We start from the raw sequence: 22,962 nt of genomic DNA, 5'->3' as shown, positions 1-22,962 counted from the left end.
CACCTATACTGGCTACAATTTGATGAAGGACTAGCAAAATGAGGGATAGATTTGATAAAATACCAGAATTTGTTGAAAGGGACTCATAGCCATTTCTGAAGATTCAGAAATTTTTTTTTCCTAGATTAGGCAGTTTATTCCCAATAGATAAAATTAAGTAAAAAAAAACCCAAGAAACTGAGAGCTTGGTTTTTCTTCACTAAAAATGTAGTTATGATGCAAATATGACAAGCTGAATTCTACTAGTTAAAAAATCTTGAATTGCACAGAGTAGACACAGATTTTTGGCTTAATAAAGCACTGTCTTGTCACTGATAAACACTTTTTAATAACTGTTGCATATTCACAATTAATTTTTATTCAAATAGTAGCTTACTGACTTTATTTTTATTTCCATTGTCATCTTAATTCAACACAGTGTAAGAACTAAATACAACTGAAAATTACAAACATTGGAATTCACTGATAATATAAAATCAAGAATTATTGAAAAAAAGAAAGGTTATTGGGTTAGGTTCTACATATTTGGGAAAAAATGTACCAGGTTTTTTTAAACTTTGCATGCAGCTCTTCACCAATTTAGTAATACTGTTTCCTTGGTGGAAGAAAAGGGAGCAAAAAATAAAAACTAAAAAGTTGTTGTGTGAATCACAACTTTGCATATTCACTAATCTGTGGGTAAAGTAGATGGTTTAAGCTACTTGGACTAGGTCAGTCCTCAGTAGTGATCTATTTATTCTTGGGTTTAGGCTACGCTAGTGGCACACATTTCAGCCTCCGTGAGGTAAATCCCTTGTCATATATGAAATAATGTGCCCTGCTGCTCATTGCTTACTACTTTATTTCATTCTGTTTAGTCTCAGCTTTTCAACAAATATAAACTATTTGAATTCCATAAAGTGTCAGAACATGCTGCTACATGCCATATTCAAAGAATTCAATTTTTTTAGCAGTCAGTCAAATATTCCTTTGACATGAGGGACTTTTATGCTTAGTTGCAACATCCTGTGTGGAGACAATGTTGCTTAGACGAGGATATATGTGAGCAGTAGGATAGCTGTCTTTGACTGTGATTAAAATCAGTTCCTGAGAATGAATCACTCCTTTGGTTTAAGACATCTGAAATGAAAGCTGCTGTGTATGCTGCCTGTTTCCCTGCATCGTATTTTCACTGCCTGGTTTCTGTAATGGAAAGGAATCAGTTTAATCTGCAATCAAGGACAGCCTGAATCTCTCTGAAAGGCCTTCGTGATTATACCTTGCAAACCCTCGTTTCAAACCTGCCACACCCAATACCAAAGGCACAAAAACTCTTTTTACCTTCACCATGCTAAATCTCAGTCACTTTATCAAGCACTGTTTTTTCTTATCACCGTCCTTTGGGAAAATGCAGATGCACAGCACTATCTGTTAGGAACTTTTACAAAGGAAAAGACAGAGATTGCCCAGATGATTACTTAGTAAAGAACCAAAAATACCTTAATCTTGAAAGATTTAATATACTTGCAGACTGGAGTATAGAGGTATTAGAATCCTAATGAAATTTTGCTAATATAAAAATTAATCTCCTTGGCAGCCCCACCCAACTTTATATGGTTTATTTGTATTCTGTGAATACAGTGGAAAATATGTGCAAGTGAAATGGTCTCTGAATTTTATACTGCACCTTTCATATGTGTGTCTTCAGCTAATGGCATCTAAATGTACACCTGAGTGCATCACCTGACATCTTTTGCTGGTCTTCTAAAAACGTCACCTGCAAGCATTTTTCATTGTGTCATTTATATGCACTTTTCTTAAATAAAGGAAATGTAATGGCCTGTTGACCACTTTACTTCCATAGGCATCCAAAGAAATGTATTATAGTAATTTAATTGTACTTGTCAGGCCTGGCTCCTAACTATATTTCTGAGTTGATCTAAAGATATGTGAACAACATGAAATAAACAAATGATAAATACTAAGTTATAGGTTTATTCTAATTTATATAATTACAGATTGGTTTTACCTCAGCTATGTCACTGGCTTTCACATGAGTCTCAGTTACAAAAGGAAATCACCTGCAATCTTTCCATCAGTTTGAGGATGATACATCTTATCCTATTGCCGTGTGTCAAAGTGCCTTAATATTGACTAACTTGCCCAGGAAAGGGATGAAATAACTATGTTAAATATTCTTCTCTGAAATTCAAGAGCTTCTATTCCAACTGCCCTTAAAAAAAAGAAAAAAGGGGGAAAAAAAAGGATGGTGAAAGGAGGAGGGGAAAGGAAAAAAGAAGAGGGGAAAAAAGGAAATTTGCTTTCTAACAGATACCAGAACACAAGGAAGGCACTATTTCTTCGGCCAGATTTTCAAACTCCTAGCTCTTTCAAATGCTGTAGAATTGTGCAATCCAATCAAGATCTAAATATACGAGGGGAGAACATCTAGCTAACTGCATCTGAAGTCATCAAGAAAACATTTGTTTAGAAGACATCAGGAAGCATGGGAATGGGGCTGGCCCTCAGGTAGGTTAGCAGAGGCCACTGGGGACACAAGGCCAGTGGACAGGCACTGACCCATGCACTGCTGCCCTGTGACACCCAGCCAGAAGAATGGTGTGGGCTGAGCAGCCCCTAAGCAAGGGGGGAGTCACCCTCAGCCTGCTCCTCTCAGATCTCTCCTGCCCAGGGGACCCAGGACCTATTGCTGACCAGCTGGTCAGGGATCATGGTCCTGCAGAAAACTTAAAGAAGAATTCTCCTTATAGTAAGAATAGAGAAATTAATGACTAACAGAAAGGCCTCATGATGTCACCCAGCACTTTTTTTCTCCTCTTTACAGAATTATATTGAATACAAAAAGTTTTGCTATGAATTTTCTTTACAAAATCTGGAATTGAAAAACTCTGCATAAGAGGTACAACAGGAAAAATTAGCAAAAAGGTAACAGAGTAGGCTGCTGACTCAGAGAAACATATAGGGGTCCTTGTATTTATGTGTTGTCTTTGTGTTTGATTCCTTTTGACCACGTGCGAAGGTGCAGCACCTCTCTGGTACGGTACTTTCACTAGATGTGTGTCACCTTCTTTCGGATGGTGCCTGCCTTTCCTTCCTCTGCAGCAAAAATACTGCATAAGAATTACATATATAAAAACATACATCTATGACTTATTCTGTAATAACTTTATATCCTCATTGATACATAGAGCTCTCTAGAGAACAGTACCATATTCAACTCCGTGAAACTGTATCTCCCTTAGTTTAGAGCTATGTCAGGACCGTCATGGGGAAAGTATTCATTTTGCTTTACATTAAATTAGTTGTGTGAGACAAAAAGTGAATTTGGAACTGCATTTATGTTCTCTCTCTTCAAAAATAATGAGTAAATGATCAATAAACTCAAAAATTACATACACAGAGGAAATGTTTTTTTACATTTTGCTTATGAACTTTTTAAATTACCACAACATATAAATTGATTTCAAGATCTTATAAGGATTCTAACAGTATATCAATAATGAATACATCCCAAAGTGTAATAAACCAAACATAAAGGCACCAATAAATAGCAATCATAAAATCTAGCAATTTTCACCCAGGCCACCTCACCTTTCAAACTTCAACTCTTCTGCAAAGCAGGTTTCAGAGTTATTTTAAACGAACACAGTGATAACAATGTTTTTATGTACGCTAATAGGCTTTGAAAAATTATTTCCAGACTGCAGTATTATTGTAATAAACTAGTTTATTAAGTGAGTATTCTTTCTTCAGGCAGTTCATCTCATCTGAATTTTAATCTTCCAGTAGAACCAAAGTTGTTTTATTAAGACAGCAAATATATTAGCCAGAATTCTACACTAGAAAGTAATTTCAGAATATTTAATTCACTAAGAAAAGTAGCATATTAGTGGTATAATAGAACATAAAAGGTAAAATAATAAAACTAGAAGTTACTGAAACTTCTTTGGTTAAACTAAAAAAATAACAGTTTTTGAAGAAGAGTAGTAATTACTATACTTCATTCTTGCGTGGTCTTTTCAACAAGCAAGTCCCAAAGCACTATGGAAAGTAAGTCAGCATCGTTACCTTTGCTTTTCTGATAAACAAAGAGGCTCAGAAAGGGGAAAGCAGCTTCCTTCATAAAGTTGCCCCACACACAGACCTGGGTACACAAAGGAATATCTTGAGTGTGAGTGTAGTAACAAATTAAAGAGGCCACACTGCTTTGCCACAGGTATGTTTGAGAAAAAGCAAACAGAAGCAGCTATACCTTTCAGAGCCATCTTGTCACACTGAGTTTTAACTCATTTCACTGTACACAATAAAAATAACAGTCTAAGTCTTTTTTTACTGGAGACATTATGAGGATACTTCCCGCTTGTAGGAGAACTTGCTTCACACACAACTACGTGGAGGGACACATAAAGACAGACTGAAGTCAAAGATACCGTTGTTACTCACTTTATTCTGAATAGATTGTGCTGTGAAACATAAGGTACTATAATCAAAGAGATCACTGAGGCTGACAATTATAGTGATAAAATACTGGCATGTTTTTGCCACAGAAAAGCTAATAATTATTCTCAGAGCTACATGGAAACTATCAGAAGTTCTGTAGGCATTACATATAATTCCCAGTTGCAGCGAATCCCTTATTATTATGACTACATTTATTAAAGAAAATGGACAATGTTTATACACGATATTGAATTTAGATAAAGTGTCAACATAGAGCAAGTGGTTTGCTTGTGTTATGCTTCAGCTTCCATTTGGGGAATCTTAGTCCTTATTTCCCATAGCAATTTGTTAGGCTAGAATTTAAGAATGGGAGAGGAGAACCAAGCCCTATACAGGAAAACCCCATCATTTCACCCATACACTGCTGTGTAGGTGCTCATCGCACCTAGGCTTTGTGACTTTCACCCCAAAGACACTCAGATACTCCTACAGCAGAGGACCCAGCTTTCTAAGCCAAGGCTCCTAAGTGGAATTCAGGCCACCTCTACATACTGTCATGGCTCAATCACAGTGTGTATCTTGGTCAGGTTTAGTAATGCTGCATGACAACCTTGCTGATAAGCAGGTAGCCTAATAATGAGTTTGTATTATAAAACTACTCTAATTAATAGGATACAAAGAGATAATGCATTATTTCATTTAAATATTGTTCTTCAGAGAGGTAATCTTCCCTCTTATTTTGTACCTCTCTACTTAGTATATTAATTCTTCACAGTAAAAGTGTGAAAAGGATTTTTTCTCACTAGGATTTTCAAAAATACCAGTGGCTTTTAGGTGCCCAGTCTCCTTTAGCCAATTTTGAAGCACTCAGTTACAACCTTTGCCGAGCCAAATCCAGAATATCATGTAAAATAAAAAGGTATTTTAAGTCATTATCCACCAGTTGCTGAAACAGAGTATTTGTATTTGATGATGCCATTACCTCTTCATTTTGTGTGAAAACATATTCTTATTTACATGATTTTAGCCCATTAGATTATGACGGATCTCTGGCTCTTGCAAAAAAATCATTTCATGACAAAACCATCTTTAGCCACTGCTGAAGAAATAGTGAGAGATTCCTCTTGGAATCCCGTTTGAAACAGACATAATGAACTGGAGAATTATTGCTCATTTTCATTCTTGACTTTCTTCAAGGCCTCGGGGAATACACTCATTCATAATCATCTGCTGTTAATAGGATATTAGTGCCTCATTTTCTCAAATGTACACACTCTGTCTCTGCTCTCAAGTGTTTTCCTGCACAGTACTGTACATTTACAATACACAGCGTCTCACTGGCTACCATAACACAGAAATAAATAATCTTCCTGTGCAGCAGTGTCATGGAAAGTCAAAATCTACTAAGTCTTAGAGCAGCCTTTGAATTCCTGGCATAACTTTTTATTAGCAAATTGTTGTGTATGTGTTTTTGGCACTCAATAAGTCTAAGATTTCCTTTAAGCAATAGCTTTATTGTTTAAATTTAAATATATCCCACTTCCAAAATGGAGGTAACCCTGATCAGGGAAAAAAGCTACACAAGTCATTCCTATTACTTATGCTAGACAAAGACCATGGACTACATACATTGAACAATAATAAGCATGATTAGGTACAGGTTTTACAAGAGTACCAGGGCATTTATGAAGCTGCTGTTTTGTAGATCACTGTGCTGACCTCTTTGCCTAGACCCTTGCTATTTGCTGTGCACTAGATGGTTTCTCCTCTCCTCCTGGATCCCTGCCTGGAAACTGGAGTGATCCTACTTCTGTCAATTCAGTGCTCCATCAACAAAAGAGTAGATGCACTCCTGGTCTTTTGCACTTTTTTCCCCCTTACCAGTAGTTCTTCTGACAGTAACAAATGTGAAGTTGGTGAAGGGGCCCTGTAGAGAAAGAGCTGTGCTGAGATGCAGCCACAAGTTGTCTTTGGTCTTACAAACTTTTACCTAAAAGAAGTTCAATAGGACACTTCACAGCCTTCACAGCCTTCACAGCAACAAATACCAAGATGTTAAAAAACAGGAATCCAGGCTGATATTCCCAGAAAAAGCCTTAATAACTACTATTTCCTGTTAAATCTCATGGGAGCTGAAAGCAAACTCACTAGTCAGAGCTTTCTTTTCTCTTTAAATATATATATATATATATATATATAAAATAATCTCTTTAGGAAATGTGATTATCTTCTTAGAGATAAAAGACATCTGGTATATTCAATATCCAAATTTAGCTACTCTTGACTTTCAATCTGAGATTAGACTTTACTGAATGCTGCAGAAATTAAAGTGATAATAAAAAGTATAAAATAAATTGAACGATTGAAGCAGATGAAAAACATAAGCTAACTGTAGAAGATACACAATTCATATTTCTTAACTGGAACTATCTGACCAAAAACTCTACAATTCTTGTATTCTTGTATCCAAGAGTTTAGAAACCATGGATAAAATACTTGTAATATCTGCAAATAGCTGCAAAATAAACTGAGAGCTGAGGCCACTTGGCTTGTTCAGCCTGGAGAGGAGGAGACTGAGGGGCGACCTAATTGTGGTCTACAAATACCTTATGAGGGGAAGCTGAGGGTCATTGACCTCTTCTCTCTCATGATCAGTGATGGGAACAGAGGGAATGGCCCGAAGCTGTGTCAGGGGAGGTTTAGTTTGGATATTAGAGAAGGATTCTTCACCCAGAGGGTGGTTGGGCACTGGAACAGCTCCCCAGGGAAGTGGTCACAGCACCAGCCTGACAGAGTTCAAGAAGTGTTTGGACAATGCTCTCAGGCACCTGGTGTGACTCCTGAGGATGGTCCGGTATGGGTCCCAGAGTTAAACTTCAGTCATCCTTGTGGGTCCCTTCCAACTCAGGATATTCTATGATTCTGTGTAAACAGTTACAAGTATCCCGTGAAAGGTTATAAGCAGTGCTTGGTGTCTCTCCAGGCCTGACTGTAGTTTGAATGCTCAGCACCATCAAGTCTTCTGAAATAATCTGTCTGGATCTCATACTTAACAGCACATCCACACTTCATTCCTCAGCCCTTCCTTCACATGCAGGTGACACAAGAATTTTCAAGGGATTTTCTATAGGAATAGAGGTCTTTAACCTCTGAGAAAAGGACCATAATGGGGTCCTAAGCTTTACACAGGCTTCTCCAAGGCACAGCTAACTTTGACTTTAACATTTCAGAACTTCTGCTGAGGATCAAACAGCATTAAAAATTTCCATTCTTATCACTTTTTTTGTCATGCATTTGCATAAATCTAGTGGATTAGAAAAACCACACAAAAATTACCACACCAGGTATAATTCTAGCCTTGATTTTTGTAAGGACTTTAAATCATTCTTGACTCTTCCAGAAAGTCCTTCAGAAGCTCTAGGCACTAAAGACCTGTAGAATGACATGTAAAACAAAGATGTCTTGTCCTATCCATCTTATTAAAGCCATTTCAGAAAAAAATTGGGGGTTTTTTGAAGGAGAGCTTGCAGCTCTCACTGATACACACACGGTTTTTTTCCCTTCAAGGCTGCTTTTGCTACTAACGTATCTAAAGTTATCTAGTTGATTTTATAACCAAAAAAAAGAAGATTGTACTAAGGCTTGGAGGCCTGCCACAAGGGAGCAAAGAAATGCATTTTCCATGGATACATCAGGGCTAGCCATCTGAAATAGTACATTGTGCACAGAAGGTACAAGGTTACACTGCCAGCATTTTTCCTTTCTTCCCCCTCCCTTTTTTCCCTCTTAATTTAAAGTGAAAAAGGTCAGTTTGAAATGGTTGGTAAATCCAAATCAGATGCTGAATTTCCCTGACTAGAGCAGCTGGCAGACTTGAGCTACTGGCAGTCCTCACCACTTCTAGAGAGATAATGCCCTAAATTCAAGGGTAAAATTCTACCTGTGATGTGGCAGCCTTAATTTCTTCTAGATTGTTTTTTCTTCTCAGAGAAAAAAAGAGAAAAACACTAAAAAGAAGTTCTGCCATATTCCCTTGCCCTACCCTGCATAAATTCCATATTTCTAATTTACTATATAATGTTAAGTTCTTCTAACATGGAGGAATACTATAGATAGATATATATATATATATACATGTGCATGTGTATCCTACAAAACTGTAAGCATCAGCACAACTTTGGCGGTGAATGGTGCCCCACATGGCTGGCAGATGGTCACTGTTGCGTTTCCCCAAGGCTCAGTATTAGGTCCAGTCTTATTGATGATCTGGATGAGATGACCAAGTGCACCCTCAGTAAGTTCACAGACAACACCAAGCTGGGTGGTGGTGCGGCTCTGCTGGAGGATAGGAAGGCTCTGCAGGGAGATCTGGACAGGACGGATCCATGGTCTGAGGCCAACTCATCTGGTCTCTACCTGAAGGAAGGCTGTAGCCAAGTGGGTGTTGGCCTCTTCTCCTGGATGTGTACAAAAAATGACTGGATGTGGTACTTAGTTCCATGGCCTAGTTGACAAGGTGGTGATCAGCCACAGGTTGGATTCAATGATCCTGGAGGTCTTGTCCAACCTAAATGATTTTTTGATTCTGTGATTCTGTGTAGACAATGTTTTTATGACATCACCTTTGCAATAACAAAAACATGGCTCTGTCCTTTTTCCCTCCCGCTACTGGCATTCTCCATATATTCCTATAGAGGAATAATGACCACTAGAAGGGCAGTGCTTTCAAAATACCACACTCAAATCTTGCAAGTAGCTGAATCCCAAGTAAGTTTAAAGCAGAAGAGCATGCAGTGCCAGGGGCGAGATTCAGTTGTCCTCGGTTCAATCTCTCAACATATTTATCAAGCCTGAGCTGGTCTCTTCACACTCCTCTGACAGTGGAAAGACCTTTAGATATAACTACCTTCAGAGTAGTCAAGTACACTGTCTGCAAGCCCCTGCTGCTGATCTAGAAAGGAAGCCTGGAGCAGCCAGCTCAGATTTCACTGTCCCATCTTAGACAGACCATCGTATCACAGCCAATATATCATCCACAAAATCTGTTCATCCTCTCTCAGACTCTTCCTCTTCTGCCAGGGTCCCCTGAACCCACAGTTGTGCTCCTGAACTGAAAGGTCAGGCTTCCTACACAGAGAATTATGCCATGCTCCCTACTATCTAGAAGACTTTTAAGACATTTGGGTCTGTGGTATCTATAGGTCTCTATAAACACTGACTCAGGACTCCTATAGAGGCTGCAGAAGTTGTGGAGAAAGGTTAAATGTGGCCTGGGTCTGTCATCTGTTACTTCACAAAGGGCAATGAAGTTCTTCTGCTTATCAAAAGCACGGCCCAATGAATTTCTTCCACAACCTTTCTTTAACTCCTCTCTTGCAGCTGAAGACATGCAAGGTATTCCACTTTAAACAGCTGGTTTTACACAGAACTTGTCCTGACAGCATGGTAGTGGGAAAGAGCATGAAATCAGACACGGAAAGGAAAAGTGATTATTTAATGGATAGTGGGGCTATTATCACTATCCTCATTGACAGAATAGACATATGATAGTGTAAGAAAGAAGTAATTCTTTTTATTCTCTTCAAGCAAAAGTTTTATCCTTTATTTATAAACCACTCACCCAATATCCTGAATGTCGCATAAAATAATAAAGAAATATTGCCTGTTAAATAGTCTGTTCAGAGTAAGACTACAAAATATATACCTTTTAAAAATGAGAGAATGAAGCTGCTGAAGAAATTTTATCCTGACTAAAAGACATACAGCATAACAATCATCATTTATGCCAGAAGAAGTAGGTGACATGATAGAATTCATTCATTTGCTCTATGATTAGTAGCCCCTGATATATGTCTTCTGTTAATTCTTCTTCTTGTGAAAAAGCTTATCTAATTTGCTTCCATTTTGTTAAAAATAAATAATATTCAGCAGAAAAAAACCTGAGGTGAGATTTCCTTAGCAGAAGAATATTTAATAGCTTCAGTGTATGGAACTGCAGGCCAGAATTCAATGTCTGGCCTTTTAATAAATCATACCAGAGCAGTGTGAATGACTCTCAATACTTTCAGAGGTACAAAATAAATATAAGGTCATACTGGTTTTTGTCAAACAAAAAATAGTTTTTTGAAAGCTGATTGAAAATCTCATTTTGTAATGTCATACTAAATTATGCAATATCCAAAGTAGAAAAAGAGTAAATCTTACATAAGCATTGCAAAGACAGATTTTTGCAGCATAAAATTAACCTTCACAGTATTAAAATATGGGTAAAAGATTAGAATAAAAATTAATGAACATTAACCTAACTCCATCTATACTGACAAAATATTTACATACAAAGATATGATCAATACATACAAAGAAATGATCAATTAAGTAATTTGGAAATCTAATATAATCTCAGTTTTCAATATTTTTTTGCCAATTTTTAAGTACATGTGGAGAAGTGGTTAGCTTCACTGTTAGTTTTGAAAGAATCCTTAATTCCTGAGAAGTATGAAAATACGTGTTTGTTCTTTTCTTCATCCTATCAAAACACACATGTTTGTAGCTCAAGAGGGAGGAAAAGGTCCTTCCTTGCACATCTACTCCATGAACATTTTTCACTGAGGACTGAAAAGAAGCTGGTCCAGAAATGGTCCATCCAAAGTTATTCAGTTTGCCCCACCTCTCTTAGAATTGTTGACTGTTGGTGAAGGTGTCTTTGATTAGTTACCCTTCCCACAAGGAGCATTCCTTATTATTAGGCATCTGATTTATTTTACTTTCTCAGTCTGCAGCAAGATTGCTGAGGTAGCTTCAGCACTGCTCAACCCCAGCAAAAATTCAACCCAGATCATGTTGGTTCTGGACCACATTTGTTCTGTTTGCGTGGCAAGAAGCCACAGTCACCTGCGAAAGAGCAGTCAGCCTTGGGGACACTAGGTCAGGCACGTAGGTTGTGCTATCTACACTTACGCCTGCTAAACAGATCAAATGTGCTGAAGGCAGGAAATCTGATACACAGAAGTTTTTCAGCAGAAAGGGAGAGCTACTTCTCCTCAGATTAAGGTCATGCAGAGGACAGCTAACCCCAAAAAATAAGCAACACTTGCTTTGGAATTAGGACAAAACACAACCATTTGTGTGCTGAGTATACATCTCTTCCAGCTTTTCATGTGTATTTTTCCAATAGGTATCATGGGAAACTTACAGGTGTCTTCCAGAAAGCCCTGAGACGTATCTGCCATGGTATAATGAGATCAAGAGGTCTGAATTCAAAGGGCTTACTATTAACGAGTAGAAGAACATATCCACAGGTAGCATCCTTTAAAAAGGGGTATGATAATCTACTCTTCTGTATTCACTCACATCTTAAAAACATGTCAATTTATTTCTTGCTGCATACAAATGAAGAAATCCATTTCTCTAAGAAAGACAGTGGTTTTTTCTTGTATTTTTAGGCAGATTTTCTAATGAAGGAGGAACTTTATATAATAGCACTATTTATCCATATGTCAGCTTTCTCCAAATAGTTTTTACTCCCTTGGCCAATTTCAATAAATGTGACTGAGGCAGAAGTCTCAGGGGATGAGAAACAGGGAGAAGGCAGAGAACTGAATTAATGTCCGAAGGAAAAGGGAAGGCAACAGGAAGGGGAAGGGAAGGTGTGAGCTCTGTGATTCCCCATCTCACTGCAGGCAGGGCGGGCAGAAGCATCACCCAGCAACACCCCCTGTGGCACAGATTCAGGCACAGGACCTTCAGCCAATGGTACAACTGGACAGGGAAGGCAACTCGGTGAGAAGGAGGAGAAATAACAGTGGTGACAGGATGTATGGCAAGGGGACATGTAGGTATGCCAAGAAGGGTTGAAAGAGGACAAAACAGGCGTCTGGATTTATAAGGGGGAAGGCAAAAGACAGGACACAAATCCAATGAAAGTCATTAATTCTGCTGCTCTTGAAATGATTGGGCTTTTGGGAAGCTGAGGAGGGGAATTGATTTCCCTCTCAAGCTAACTACCCAACATAAGGGAAGTTTGTCTATTAAGGAATTAAGAGATGAGGATTAAGAGCACAGGAAGTTTACCACAAAATTGAAAAGAAGTTGGGAGAAGTCTCACTGGATAAACTTTTCCTTCTCTGCAGAACACACTCACTATTCCACTGGTGTCCTCTGTAGAAACAAACCAATTGCATCCCCTGCTCAAGCACATAAAAATATAATTAATCTTTTCTTTTCCCAATTGCCTTCTTCTCTGATGAACAGAACTATCACCTCTGGATAAAGAATAGGGATTTTCTGAAATATGTCCTTGAGGTAATAAATGTCATCCTCTCTGAAAAGTAATCTCACCTCAAGATAACTAAATCTTTTTTCCATTTATCAAATATCAGAAAGATAACTATCCTTGCTTGCTATTTAAATTCCTCTGCAGAAATTGAATTCTTACCTCACAAATAAAGATTGTTGCAATCATCTTCTCAAACAGTAAGCAGCATCCCAGTTAAAAAAAAAACCCAAAAAAACCCAAAATGTGGTGGAGGTATAGTGGAACAGCATAACCTGCAGGACTGGGGGAACAAAGCCATTTGTGTCCATATTTTATACCCTGGAAGAATTCACGTCTAATTTCTTTTTTTCTCCTCTTTAGTTTTCTTAGTAGGGCTTTTGAGGTGGGGGGGAGGGGAGAGGTGGGGGAGGGTCATGGGGTTTTTATTGGGTTTTTTTTTTTCTTTTGGGAAGGAAATAACTTTTCCATTAACTGAATATGTTCATTAATAGCAAATTTTGAATAAGGTTCTTCAGTCTGCCAAAATTCAGATCAAAAGAAACCTAGGCTTATTTATAGCTCTGGTCTGCATCTGCATGTCACAGATGCATATATGTGGTGAATTTGCATCATGTATATATCATTCTAAAGCAAAGCACTGATTTGATTCCACTCCAAAACTCCACACGAAAAAAATCAAACTGACTGGAGTTATAAAAGCACGGTGGTGGTCTGAGCACCATGAATCCAACCCTATGACAACTTTCTCTGACAGGAAACAAAGTAAGAGAACTCTTTTCTTTTTCTACGATCGGTTGTTTTAGAGAAAACAGTGATAAATCATCTCTAATTCCGCTGACATAAATCATTAAAAGCAATCTACCTTCATTGTCTGAAGTCTCAACAACAGTTGTGCTTCAGAATATGCTGTTTCTGAAAAATGTATATAGAAAGGATGTGTGCTTCTGCCCTTATATATATTTGCCAAATCATTTTTCTTAAGTGCTATGAAAGAGTTTTTTGTTCTGTTAAGATTGAAGCTTGATATAACTTCATACTTATAGCCTTTTACAAAACAGAAACAATGGCCACACAGTTTGCCATCATTTTTTTCCTTGTTTGTTCAGCTTTACTAGTATTGACAATACCATTTTCAATTAATTCTTTTAAAAATAAGGTAGCAACTGATGAAGGCACCATATGAATTGACCAAAATCTCTCTTTTTTTATTCTCCATAACTTCCCCTTTTCCTCCTTCTGTTTTAATAATCTCAAAGTCTGAATGGAATATAAGTTCTCCCCCATAAGCCACTATTTGCTCATACAAGCCTGTTTCAGAGCTGTGGCTCGCCAAAGCTTAGGCTACTTAGGCCATGCAGCCTCTCCCAGCAAGCAAGACCTTCCCAGAGAGAGACAAAAAATCCTGGCTTTTTCTGAAGATATGTCTACACCTCATGGCTCTTGCTTTAAAACGATGCTGTCACATTTTCTATTTAGTTGCATAACTGTGTTTGAAAAAAAAAAGAATTTCTTTGTATCTCTAGAACATTTCCATAATGATGACAGCATCTAGCCAGGTTGCATTATAGAGACTGGGATTATATGGCAAAAAAATAGATATGGCAAGGCTTTCCAGGAAGGATGCTTCTTCCCTCATACACAGGGAGGATCTTAACTGGATAGGTCTGAGAGTAGGTCTGTATTCCCTAGCAGTTCTAAGATGGGTATTTAATTACATTTGAGCTAAAGAATAAGATAATCACAAATATCTCGTCAATAACCTCTGTGTCATTCTTCAGGTATGCTAAAATTGTGAGGTTTTTTCAGGTTTCTAGGACAGCTTTTTTGTTGTTGTTTTTCTGTTTTGCATACATTACCATTATCTCAAAGAGCGTATTGGCTTCATCTCTGAAGTTTCAGTCAGCTCCTGGGGCGATATCAGCAGCACACAAGTGCTTATAATAAGCTTTTGGAAAATGTAATGAGGAGGATGATTTCTCTTGGCTCAGTGCTAGAACACAACAATGAGATGTCGTCAGAATAAAAGTTTGAATCACGACGTCTCATTTTCTTCCTTTCATCAAAGTTTGGGGAGGAGAGGGCTGCTGTGACAGCTGGTCAGCAGTGATTCAATTATATGCTCCATTCTCTGGACTATAGTTCAAGACGTCCTTTGGCAAGCTGAGCAACTGCTTGATGACAGTTTTAATAGCTAGGATTTGATAGAGTATGAAAAAGGACATGACTAATTTTGATAAACTTCTCATGCCGCATACCTTTGAAGTTGTACTACTAGCTATGGAATATCCATTTCAGCAACATTTCCCATTAAGTTTAGCTCTCCTCTATCCTATGCAGTGAATGTGACCTGTAACACATGCACACACCCCTTGGCATGTGAAATTTTATAGGTCAAAATGAGAGGAAAACCAGGCACACAAGGGCTAAGTACTCAGAGTTGAAACTGTCCTGATATAGCGTTATTTTGGTAATGGCCAAATCTCAAGAACAAGGGAATATTTCACTACGGATGTCACATCAGGCCTGCAACTGTACAGGAAAGATCACAAGGGACCCCCCAAGAGCTTCAGTAACACCACTAAGCTCAGCTGCCTTTGGGTGCCTAAGGCAGGTGAGCTTTCCCTTTCTGTATCTGACCATGCTTGACCGTGCAGGAAAATAACTTTTTTCAGCCTTTAGAGTTCAAAGAACCTTGGCTTAGAGTTTTCCCACCCATCTCAAATGCAGAGTAACTGAAGTCAGTCTTCTGAAAAATTAAGGCAGTGGAACAAATCATCAGTCCACAGAATCAGCAAATATGCCTAGCTCGAAAGGACCTAAAGGATCGAGTCCAAATCCAGGCCCCACACACCATCCCCAAGAGTCACACCCTGGGTGCAAGGGTATTGTCCAAATATTTCTTGAACTCTGTCAAGCTTGGTGCTGTGACCACTTCCAGGCTGTTCCAGTGCCTGACCACTCTCTGGGTGAGGACCCTTTCTCCTAGTATCTGACACAAACCTCCCCTGACACAACTTCAGGCCATTCCCTCAGGTCCTGTCATTGGTCACCACAGAGAAGAGATCAGTGCCTCTTCCTCCTCTTCCCCTCACGAGGAAGTTGCAGACTGCAATGAGGTCTCCCCTCAGTCTCCTCTTCTCCAGGCTGAACAGACCCAGTGACCTCTGCTGCTCCTTATATGGCTTCCCCTCCAGGCCCTTCACCATCTTTGCTGCCCTCCTTTGGATACTCTCCAAAAGTTTAATGTCTTTTTTATATTGTGGTGCCCAAAATTGCCCCCAGCACTCGAGGTGAGGCTGCCCCAGTGCAGAGCAGAGCAGGACAATCCCCTCCCTTGCTGGTGATGTTGTGCCTAGTACCCCCCAGGACAAGGTTGGCCCTCCTGGCTGCCAGGGCACTGCTGATTCATGTTCAGCTTGCCATCAACCAGGGCCCCTGGGTCCCTTTCCATGGCACTATTGTCCAGCATCTCATTCCCCAGGTTGTCCATACATCCAGGGTTGACCCATCCCAGGTGCAGAATCCATCACTTTCCCTTGTTGAATTTCATATGATGGGTGGTTGCCCAGCATATTACCTGAGTAATGTGAAGAGTTTTTTGGTCCCAAAGTTTTTTACATTGAAAAGCATTCCTTCAGCCTTCTAGACAAAACTTAAATCAGAGCCCGAACAAATTAAAGATACTTTTAAAAAGGTTTGTTTCCCTAAAGAAGGTATGTGCCCTGCATTACTGAAAGGATTATTATACATAGTTACTCCACTGGAGGATTTCTGCTTTATACTTGACCATTTCATAACTCTTTCTTCAGTATCAAAGTAGTTCAAAACTAGGTACGATAAAGTAAAAACTTTAGATGAAGCCTTCTGCTTATAAAGCAGAAAATGCAGAGATGAAACACTACTGTCTCACTTTAAAAATTAATGTCTGCAATATTACATAAGCACATTTTGCAAAAATGAACATCTAACAGGTGTTGGCTTCCCTGAGGAGTTATCAGAGTGATATGAAAATAATGAACTAAACTACAATGATTAAAGAGACATTTTGATAAGACTCTAACCAATCCAGTGAAATAATGTCATGTAAAGAAAAATCAAAGTTATATAAAGCTACATATAAGAAAGATGGTATTAATGTAACACTGAGGTACACTGAGTAAACTGAGTTAAAAAGGCAATCTTTATGTAAGAAAGTAAGAGCAATAAAACTGAATATTTAGAACTGACAGAAGTTTGATAAAAATAAAGACTCTGAGTCTGTGTTTAATAAGAAAACTAGCATTTTCACAATGTGGAGTTAGATTTCCCTATGGTATACTTTTTTATCCTTACTTTTAGAAATGCTTTGGGACAAGAATTAAAAATAAATACATCAAAAATGTTTGGAAAAACTGGCATTTTCTAGCAGATTTCATGCTAAAAATACTCCTAGGTGACTGCTACTGTAAGACACAGTCATAACAAAGTATATTTAAATAGCAGTCGACAAAATACTGTATGTTAGATATGTAAAAAATACAGTATGTTAGATATCACAATTTGCTGTTCTTGCCCAATTGTATCTTGTTACTTGCCATTTTTCAAATTTATCTATTAGTACACAAATAATGATTGTGATTTAATGAAAATACACAGTAATTTTCTCTTGGTAAGTCAAGCTCCCCAAGAAATCTCACTGAAATGTGTATATAACCTCAGGGCATCAATTAGATAAGAATGATATATTCCAAATTTCTTCAGGAATGTTTTGCAAAATTATGAGCTCACGGTAGCAAAATTCTTTTGTAGCCTTCAAGCACTGTGATTCCTAATTCCTTACACTCTTAATAATAGCTTCTATATTAAAATAAGATTTTGTTAAGCTGGTTACATTCATTAATAGTTTCATAAAAAGATCTGTCAGTCAGGTGCTTATGGTTCTTCACAAGTATGAGTGTACTTTCTTCTGTAGCTTCTACACTAGTTATACTACGGTATAGTCAGTACACTTGTTACTACGGTATTGTTATACTATACGGTCTTAATTATACCTCTCCTTTTAAATGTTGTGCTTAGGATGTGGCCAAAGGAAGTGCAGTGGCTGGAACTCACAGAAATGAAGTCACCAACAGAGCCCTTGAGCCATCTCTTGAGGCTGCTCACAGGCATACTGTCTTGAACAGCAAAAACAACTGCAAAAACTTCCTCAGACATGGTTAATCAAATGTCCTCAGCAAAAAGTTTGGATTCTAAACAGCTGATCTCCTAACGGGAATTAAGTCTTCTTGCACCAGAATCAGGGAGGGAGTAATAGGTTTTCTTCTTCACTGTTTCTGTATTTATGGCTGATAATACCATAAACAGACGCAAATGCTGCAGTTTGAAAAGGACATGACTGCAAAATGATGCAGCACACTGTTTGCACTTGGCAAGAAGTTTTTGTAATGAAAACCTCATATGCAGTTCACCTGCTGATTCACACAACTCCTCAACAATCATCATAGGTTCCCTCTTCTCCCTGCCAGGACTGGTGTGTTCTGGATCACAACCGATGATATGAAAGATACCCAAAACCTGAAGGTAATGTGACTTTTATAGTCACACTCAACTGATGGTAACAGGATAAAACCTAGGAGATGGTAGAATAATTTTTAAATAAAATAATGAAAATGCTGGGTTTCATTAGTGTCTTTGATGGAGCATGTGTGTGGGAAGGGGAGTTGATAACTCACAATAATGTATAAAGAATTTGATTCCTTGCTCTGGATGTACAAAAAGCCATCAAACATGCAGAGGAAGACATTCCTTTGGTTTTTTACACAAACCTATTTACAAGTCCTTCCAAGTATATCCTACAAACTGCCACACAAGGAACAAAATCATATAACTAGATGATTCTTTTAAACTACCAGAAATTTAACTTAATTTATGTATTAGTGGCAACTAATAAACTAAATGGCAACTAACAGCTTCATGATGATCTCAGCTGCTCTGCCCACATTCTGTACTGTCTAATGCTCTAATGTCTCTCTCATCCATTACACAGATATAAACATGCAGAACAAAATATGGTTTATTAAAACTTTCACGTACACAAATCAAGGACTCAGCTAAGCATGCAACACAAGTTATTCTTATTACAGTCATTGTTTCAGTCAAATCAGACAATGAAGGATTTACCATGTTATAGATACAGGAAAAGATTCTACACCTGCTTTTAAGTCTTTTTCTTCAAAAACAGAACTCAAGCACAGGAGCATACTCCTTTCCAAAAAACACTCAATCACGACTGCTGAAGAGGAAAATAATCTTTGCTGTGAAACACGTTTTCTTTGCAAGCCTTTGCTCTCAAAATACTTTGTTGCTGCTCATTTTTTCCAAAATCTTCTGAAACAGATATGTAAAATATTCACTGTAATTGCTTGAAACAGTTTGTAAGGCCTAAGTGAGATCAAAAATAGATGTAATTGGAAGAATATCAAGCTAAATGCAGAAAATATTAAAATCTCTAAATTCAGTCTTTTTCACAGGGTGAAGGGCTCTAGAAATTAGAATCAGTAGCTTAGAATGGCATGAAGTATTATGTTTTTGTAATAATTCATGCTTAAATAAAAGTCTACAAGAACAGTAAAAAAGGAATTCTCCCACTGTAATCCATTTCTTTTTCTAGTCATCTCCCTTCATGAGGCAGGAGTCAAATGCATATAGCTCTTCATCTTTGGTATAGCAACATTCAGTTTTGCCTGTACTGCTGAGAAGACACAAGCCAAATCCAAAAAGCAGTAAGAGCTTGACAGATCTAGTTTGGATGCACGTGTAAAACACTGAGAGAACGAGGAACAGATGCTTTGACAACAGTCTTTAGGACTTGCAGGAACCAGAGCAGGACTCCTCTAATTTCATGCTCAGAAAAGCCTTCATCCAAGATCCCTTGTTGAACCGATGCTGCATTTTGTTCTGCCATGAACACACAAAACTCTCTCCATCTAGAAGTGCAAGCAACTCCTGGTTGAAATAGCAGCTATGCCTTTTGTTACACACAGCTTTCACAGTTTCACATATTTCCATTGGAGAAAGATTGCAGGTGGGAAACAGCGAGACAGAATGTCAATGAACAGGGAAAATCTTTTTAGATATGATCCAGCTTTACAGAGAGAGTCTGCTTTTATAGAGATGGGCCAATAACTTTCCAACCTCTAATGCATGCCTGTAACTTCAACGCAAAATTGCAACCAGGGGCTAGAAATGCTTTCCGTAGTTCATGTTACAGATAAAATTCCAGACTACATGACAGTACAGGAAGCATAACATTTACTTCAGCATTTTTCAGTGAAAAGATACTACAGTCCTCCCATATTTTTTCTTTTACATCATTTCATCAGGCAAAGCCTCAGCAGGAGCATTCAGCATTCTTCTAACCTGTGGATTACCCATATCAGGTGGGATATTCATTCTATCATGATTGAGGTGAAATTTTTATATTAACAGGAAGACAATCAAAACAAACACAAAAGCCCACCTAAAGTTTCTGAAAAAAACCCAAACCCCCTTTAATTTTTAGCACTGGCAATGCTAGGAAGTGTCACTGAGTTTCAAAGAAGTTTAAACTCTTAAATGCCTTACCACCTTTGAAAAAAGGACCTCGACTTTTAATTGACTCAAATACATTCGGAAATTGTACACAGGGCTAAGATAGATATCCAATTTTTTTTTTATTTTTGTAATTGACTTGCTCCTCAGAGCCATTTTAAAACATATACCTCTTGGGTTTCGACTGAATATTTTTTGTATAGCATTGTTGTGAACCCACTGATCATAATTTTTGCTCTATTGCTCCCACCTGAAAAGAATGAGCCTGTAATTGAAAATGCAAATTTAGCATTTATATTGTTAATAACACAATCATTCTCCCCAAAAAGAATTTGATCATTATGGTGAATCATATCTCATTGATAAGTGTATGGAAGGGAAGTAAAGCTTTTTCAGTACCAGGTCCCCATGATCCAAGTCATTTGTTTTTTGAGCAGAGCCTTGTATTGTGTTGTAACAATTACCTTTGTTCCGAGATACGATACCTCTTTGAAGCAGTACCTGGGAGACATATGCGATCTGCATTAGCAGAGGAGAAACACAGTGCTGGCTAATAAACTAATCTCATTCACTGTGCACCTGATATTTCATTGTTTTGGGGATTTTTTTTCTTCTAATGGTGAAAGCCATCGACTCTGATTTGAATGATTTAACCAGAAGAATAAATTACTTAAATACAAAACACAGTTTGAGATTATAAATTTCTTCTAGAAACTTTTGTTCAAAACTTAGTGCTTTGGCACTTTTTAGCTAGCGATTAGAACAGAGTTTGAATAGAGTCTTGCTATGCCAGCAGGTTTGTATGTATGCTATGTATTTTACTCCAGAACACCTTTTCAGACTAAAAACTTTCAGTAAGCTCCTGAATCCCACTGTAATTAGAAGAATGGAATGGATTAATGCCACAGCAAGGCAGTGAAACTGTCTTAATTTGTCATAAATTACAGATAACATTCGAAGAAAAGACACATGAAATACAAGATGAGAGAATAATTTCCAATAAATTATTAATATCATAAAGTCAACAAAATTACAGACTGTCACAAAGTGGTTTGGCTACTTTTCAATATTCTATCTCCAGAGTAAATGCGCACATATACCCAAACTAGAAAAACAACCCACTATGTAGCTCTAGCTATAGGCTTAGAGAAGTATTTTCTGAGGTAGCATGAATTTTAAAATATCTTGTTGGCTAGGATTATGCTTGAGTGATTTTTGTATTTTTTTTATTGACCAATATGTACTTGTGATTAGTAAAACACTTGATTATTTTGTAAAGAAACAGTCTTTTTCTACAGTTATCTCATGAGTTATCCCAGGTATCTCATGAGTTCAGAGCTGAGTAGGACATGTTGCAGGAGAATGGAAAAAAAAATTAAAAAGTAATTTTAAAGCTTCTATATGTTCATATTCAAACAAAAAATTCATACAGATTCCAGTACGAATCTCTGTTTTGCTGAGCCATCTCCTGGCTTTATTCATTGAATAGGTAAAAGTGGGTCCACTGAATTCAGACATTGATCAATATGCCAATATGCTTGATGAAAAAACTCATGCTCTGAATATTAAATAAAGTGATCCTGACAAAGGCAGGAACAGATTACACTGTTATACAACTCCTTGGTACTAAAGAACCTAAAAGCTTTTATTTCTTTCCTTTTCCCTGGAGAAAATGAATAAAATAGAACAATATGTTATGCACACAATGCTCAACTTTGATACATTTATGTGCTCAGAGAAGAAAGAAGTGGAAACACTTCTTTCACTAGCCATGGTTATCTAGCCTGCAGAATAGTATTCTAAGTGCGGAGACAAAAAAACCACTCAGATAAGTAAATGGAGACTTCCATCCTCTTCCATATCCACGGAATTGTTTTAGGCAACAGAGCTTTTCTGTGTACTCATGGCCACTAAATGACCTCTCTTGGATGCATCTGGCAGGTACCCCATTTATCTGCATGAAGCTTTTTTTAGTGCTGTCCAGTTCATTCCTACCTCACTTTCCTGGGTACTGAAAATCCAAAGGACAAACACTGAAAGGCTATTCACATGCCAGTATTCAAGCTGTGCCATTTGTTGATCATCTTCTCCATCAGTTGCCATTCCAACTTTTATTTGCCTGGGCCAGGCAGCTGCACACTGGACAGCAGAGATGAGTTTTTTAAGAGCTTCCCATGAGTCTACTTCCTTTCTGAATGCTTTGTGCTGGCACATCCTTAAAACAGACACTCACATATCCCAAGGAGAAGCCAATAAATCCTGCATATGGCACCTTTTCTTTGTTTTGCCTCAGAGGGCACTGCATGATGCTGCACTTCAGTTGTCTTTGCTGATTTTATGTCCCTGCTGGGCAGTGCTCTCCACTCTGCTCACAGGCACCTTTATGCATTTCACAGTACTGAGGCTCGGCAACAACCCTGACAATGATGGTATCTACAGCCTGATTCCTCTTCCTTTGGGACTTTTAGGACCAGTAGCTCTTTTCAGCCTCCTCTCTTTTTCTGTCCGGCAAGCCAATCATTTTGAGTCTCCTGTTATAATTTATATGACCCAGTATTTACAGTTTTCTAAAATTCTCCATCCATTTCATACTCATTCTCCTCTGATCACTACCAGAAGAGAAAAGAACATTCCCCATCCCACACAGCTAAAGGTCTGATCATCATACAGGACTTTTA

This window comes from Corvus moneduloides, chromosome 1, assembly GCF_009650955.1.
Source record: "Corvus moneduloides isolate bCorMon1 chromosome 1, bCorMon1.pri, whole genome shotgun sequence".
In the NCBI taxonomy this organism is placed as follows: domain Eukaryota; kingdom Metazoa; phylum Chordata; class Aves; order Passeriformes; family Corvidae; genus Corvus; species Corvus moneduloides.
Note: the sequence above shows the minus strand (reverse complement) of the source record.